Source organism: Lagopus leucura, unplaced genomic scaffold (genome assembly GCF_019238085.1).
Source record: "Lagopus leucura isolate 7727_CA_CO unplaced genomic scaffold, USGS_WTPT01 Super-Scaffold_100157, whole genome shotgun sequence".
Classification (NCBI taxonomy): domain Eukaryota; kingdom Metazoa; phylum Chordata; class Aves; order Galliformes; family Phasianidae; genus Lagopus; species Lagopus leucura.
The window spans coordinates 8,498,310-8,504,309 of NW_024962334.1; positions in this window are offsets into that span (position 1 = coordinate 8,498,310).

The window sequence follows — 6,000 nt, forward strand, 5'->3', positions numbered from 1 at the left end:
TGTTAGATGTTAAAATGCAATCTCTGCTTTGTAAAATACTCCTTGTGACCATACATGGGCTTCTGATACATCATTCAAGCAGCACTGCCAAGAAAGAGTCTGCGTATGTTGAATATATAGCCTACAGTGCATACCATGACAGACACCTCGAGCACTGCCATACCCTCTCTGATTGATGGTGCTATTGCAGTGACCCACAAGCCCAGGTGTGGTGTCAGTACAGCCCCAGTGATAGCATTCAGACTGTACCAGCAACCTGGAATTATTCATCTTTTCTAAAGGCCTCAGAGGAGAGCTCCAGACAGGAGGCAGCTGAGCTCTCATTCTTCAACCCGTTGCTCCTCCTAAGAAGAACTAAGAATTTAGCACAAGGAGCAGTGGGCAGATTTGTGAGTCACTGGCTATGGATGGACTAATGAGTAAAAGCCATCATCCAGCAGTGCCCCATTTTTGTTCATTGGTTTTGAACTTAAACTCTAGAACCAGCCACAGCACTGAGAGAGTGAATATATCAGTGGTATAACTTCAGGTGATTCAGAAATAAGTGGTACTTTGTGGTTTGATAGATCTATTAGAGAAAGTGAATCTTTTTCTATTTCTTCTCACTTTTTTTCTGTTTTGACAAATGCATGGTGAGGGAGAATCCATGTTGCTTAGCAACTCCTTGGGATGCAGAAAGAAATCAGTCAATAAAATTTTGAATTAAGGCTGCAACGATCCACATGAATCTGTCTGGATAGAACAAAAAAGAGTTATATATTATCCCTCTTTCTATTTTTTTTTTTTTTTTAAATTTTTCCTGAAGCCACATTAGCTGTTTAAAATGAAAAGTCATAGAAATAGGTCTTTCTGAGTTGGAAGAAAGGGGATAATTTATTGCAGGACTCTGGAAAGCAATAATTCATTTTGAATTCTAGAAATGCTGATTATTTTAGTTAAGGTTTGATATAAATTTAGACGTTACGGCACAAGGATCGTTTGTAAGCCAGTCATGAATTCAACCATGAGACCTGCTGGACTGGATCCTCCACTTGTCTGAACTTTCACTGATTTCATTGTTGTTATGCTTATTACAGCTGGAGCACCCAGTGTTGCACCAATACTGACCAAAGACACAAGCACGTGCATCAAACACTCAACATCTAAGCTCAAGTGTGGTACTCTTAGTCTTAGCCCATGAGTGAGCATACAGATCACAGGATGTTGGCTCTGGTACCTGGCTGGATGTGTGAACATTTTAAGAGTGTGTTAATTCATCAAACACAGCAGGCAGTTCTGCAAAGATTATCAAGATGGTCATGAACATCATACATTCATAAACATTCCCTTTGCATTTTGAGTACTCAAAAGCAATGATTAACGTGACTTCCTAGAAGTCTGAGAAGTATAAAATGAACACTTTACTCAACTTTTTACAAAGGTAGATAGTGAAATACAAGGGGGAATGTTTTCAAACTAAAGGAAGGGATATTTAGATTAGAAGGGAGAATTTTTTTCTGAGAGGATGGTGAGATGCTGGCACAGCTGCCCAGAGAAGCTGTGAATGCTCCATCCCTGGAGGTGTTTAAAACCAGGTTGGATAAGGCCCTGGGCAATCTGATCTAGTACTTGCTGGCAATCATGACTGTGGCACGTGGGTTGGAACTTGATGATCCTTGAGGTCCCTTCCAACCCAAGCCATTCTATGATTCTACAATTTTACGATTCTATGACTCTTTGATTCTATGATTTACTATTTGACTAGTACACATCTGAACTTTCAGTTACCCAGGGTTTGGTTGAAGTGGCAAAATAATAGAGGAAAATGAGTATGGGAGGAAACTAGTGCTGTTTAATATGATAGCAAATTGCAAAGCAAATAGCAAAAAAAAAAAAAACCTTCTGACTTTACAGCCACTCTTGGGAAATTGCAGCATTCAAGGAATAAAACAGAACAGTCTCCACTTTTTAGACCAACTATTCCTTCTTTTTCTAAGAAAGGAACAGACAGGATAAAGGTTTCCCTCTTCTGTTTCTATTTGCCTTTGGGCCATTATTAATAATTGTGATCACTGCTATTACAGTAATAGTTGGGTCCCCAGTTGCATCGCAATGTCTTACTAATTCTTCTTGTTCCCTAGACAGCCAGAGCATCAGGCTTGCTGTACGTATCCAGCCCTCCTGGCTGCAAAGAGGAGTTAGCACAGGAATGTGGTCCTGGTAAAGCAGGTGGGTCACAGGTGTGGATAGACCCTCTGTGCTTTGTGAAGTCTTTTTGAGTTTCATAAAAGGATCTGCAGGACTGCATGTCCATGAAGACCAGGTTCCTCCAAGGCACTGTTAAAAATACCATTGCCCTTGCATCTTCCTTCGAGAGGTCTTGTATGTCCTATGTGCATAATCTTGAATGTTTGTTCTAGTGCATTCTTTTTATTTACAGTTTTCATTCCCATAACTTTTACTTGCATGAATTTGAAAGATTGCATCTTGCTATATCTTACAAGAAAAGATATGTATGATGTTAAATTGATACATGCATACTATGGAATACTACACAATATTTTGTACAGCTTTATAGTGCATCTGTCATATTTATGTCACACAAACAGTTGTGATATATGGAGAGCTTACTTGTGCTGTATGTGCATGCTATACATACAGCTATATATATTACACAGATAAATGACGACATTATTAGAAATGTGATGTGAACTACACTTAAGAAAAATCACTTCTCCTTGGTATCTGTTGATATTAAAACTGTTCTGTAAGCATACTAGAAGAGTAAGAAGAATGAGATGCTTCGGGTTTTGTTTGTGTTTGCAGACCTTTGCAGGTCTGTCAACACCAAAGTTACCTTTCCCAATGATTCTTGAGACAGATCCACAAGGGACAGAATTCCTTGCAATGGTGCAGAAGATTTCAGATAGAAAACATTGAGATTTGTAGCATTTGCTCCTCATTTTGCTGTAACGAGTGATTCATTCTGTTCTGGTTTCTTGTCTCCGTATGATATAAATAAGATTGCCTTATTTTTTGGATGTAAATCTATTAGAATAGCTTACAAAACCAAGGGTTATGACCATATGACTTTTTAGCTTTAGGGTTTTGAAGCAAATTGCTGTTCATAGCAGTGTGTAAACTCCTTCCCCACGCATGCGTAAATAATCTTACTGCACTGCATGGCACTTCAGCCTGCTACCCTCCAGGTGACTCCCACTCTGCAACCAGGCAAAGACATCACGTCCCATCAAACCTATATGCTTTCTGGGAGCAAGGATAGCCAGCCAAAGAGTGGGGGCCTTTCAGCTATGTGTTGAGTCTTACTGGGCAGTGTGCTGGTAGTGTTGTTCCTGAGACGTGCAAGGTATTTTGATGGTGTGTTTGATGAGTCTTTTCACAGTGCTGATGGGTTTGGAGATGCTTCTCATGGGTGTATATAGAAAGTGTCAGGAGACCAAAGGCTGAACAAGTGCATCAGAGATTCACTTTTTGTACATTAAAAATGTGTGGTGAAATCACACCCCAAAGAGTGTTAAGAGGCACCCTTCAATCCAGTCCTCTGTCTGTATGAAGGAAGCAGGCCCAAGTGGGGCCAGCTATTTGCAACAGAGTGAAGGGGCAGTAGGATTCCCCTTACACAACTTTATCAAGTCTAAAAGCTAAGCATCTATTCTACACTCCATCTGTAGCCACCATTTACGACCAATGAATTGAGGGAAAGAGAGGCTTTTCCTGGGATCAACTCATCTCATTATGAGGCAAGTAATTAAGAAGTTGGCAGGAAGGCTCAGCTGTTCCCTGAGGTGGTCACTTCGTGCCACCAGCTATGGAAGAAGCTGAGATTATCTGTCTGTTTCAGTGCCACCAATGGGAGGTTAGAGAGGAGTATTTCTGCAAGGGATGGGTGATAATGCTGCTGTTCAGTGACAGGCTGGAGACTTGGGAACCTAATGAGGCTCAACAAGGGCAAGAGTAGAGTCCTACACCTGGGGAAGAAAAACCACATAAATCAGTACAGATTAGGGTCTGACCTGCTGGAAATTAGCTCTCTGGAGAAGGACCTAGGTATTCTGATGGGTTTGCCATAAGCCAGTAATGTGTCCTCATGGCCCAGAAGGCCAATGGTATTCTGGGGTACATGAAAAAGAGTGTGGCCAGCAAGTCAAGAGAGGTGATCCTCCCCCTTTACTCTGCTCCAGTGAGGCCACATCTGGAGTACTGTGTCCTGTTCTGGGCTCCTAGGTTTAAGAATGACAGGAAACTTCTAGAAAGAGTCCAGAGAAGGGCCATAAAGATGATGAGAGGCCTGGAGCATCTTTCTTACGAGGAAATTCTGAGATACCTGGAGCTGTCAAGCCTGGAAGAAAGAAGGCTGAGAGGGGATCTCATCACTGTTTATAAATGTCTGAAGTGTGGGACTCAAGTGGATGCGGCCAGGCTCTTTTTGGTGATGCCCAGTGACTGAACAAGAGCAAATGGGCACAAACTGCAGCACAGGAAGTTTCATATGGACTTCTTTACTATGAGGATGACATAGCACTGGAAGAGGCTGCCCAGAGAGGTTGTGGAGATATTCAGAACCTCCTCCAATGCTTTCCTGTGCAACCCACTGTAAGGAACCTTCGTTAGCAGGGATTTGAACTACATGATCTCTGGAGGTCCCTTCCAGCCCCTATGAACTTGTGATTCTGTGATTCTGTGAAGTCAGCCTGGGGTTTATCGCAGACATGCTTGTCACTGACCATCTTCCCACCATCTCTCTCCCAAGAAAGAGTTCCTTTGTTGTCAACAAGAGAAAACATAGAATTGTGAAATATTACAGCTCTTCTCAAGTTGGGATGGTGTGGGCAAACTGCTTACTGCTTATTATGTGGTTTTTCAAGGGATGCATAAGGAGTTATTTCCTTCCTTGGAATTATATCACAGTACGACAGGGATGCATGAAGTTAAGCCAATGGCACCATTAGCAGCCATGGGGTCAGCTTTCCTGTCTGTGCTACTTCTCCTTGATCTGCACAGCTGGGGCTGGAGGGTTAAGGGGAGTCCAGTGGCTCTGAACTGGGCAGTGAGCTATGCTGGTATTCCTTTCTTGGCACTGAGATGAATGATGCTTAGTCTTGTAGTTAACTTGAAGGGGCCACATCTGGAAGTGCTTTAAGCAGCCTTAGTCTCTGTGGCAATTTGCCTGAGTAAGCACCTCAAGATTTAGCCAGCAGAGAATATGCATTGCATAGCTCATTAAGAGCCTAATCACTCCCCTCTGGGTCGAATTCAAGTGGCTATTAAAACCAATGTATTTATTTGCAAGGAAGAATGCTAAAGAGGCTGCAAGAGATATATGAAATGTGTCTTGGAAAAATGTCATCGTGATAACTACACGAGGAGGAGACTGAGCCCCTTGCTTGCTGTAAGACGTGGGGATTTCTGCACCAGGGAAATGGGAACGTGAATGGTGTCAGCTGGTGGAATGATGAAAATATCTCACTGCCAAGTGACAAGAAGCCCGTGGCACATCAAATAGCAGAGAAGGACTATGCAGATAACAGCTGGCTGGCAGGGGAGCTGTTTCCTGTGATTGGAGGCTGTCTCCAAGGAACATGGACTGACTCTTTGCTTACTGACCTTGAAAATGGAACTAATTTCAGAGGCAGCCCTCTCTTATTTGCAGAAGTTTAAGCACATTTGTTTCTGTAATGAATTTGAATGCAAGTTGCTGTGACATCACAGGCAAAAAGGATCATTCCTCATTTATCATGGTGTCTTCCTGCCTCCACAGGGGCCAGCTGCTGTTTGGTATAAATGACAGACAAAAATGTTTTTAATGTGTGGCTTCATCTTGCATAAAATATGATAAAAGAACAGAGCTGAGGCTATGAGGAACAGAGGTAGAAGCATGCTCTGGGCAAAGATCATTAAATGTCCAATGGCTGTGGATATTCTGGGAGCTGGGAGAGAAGGATGCATTTTACATGAGGAAAAGATTCATTTATAGGAGAATAAGAGGACACTCGTGCTTGG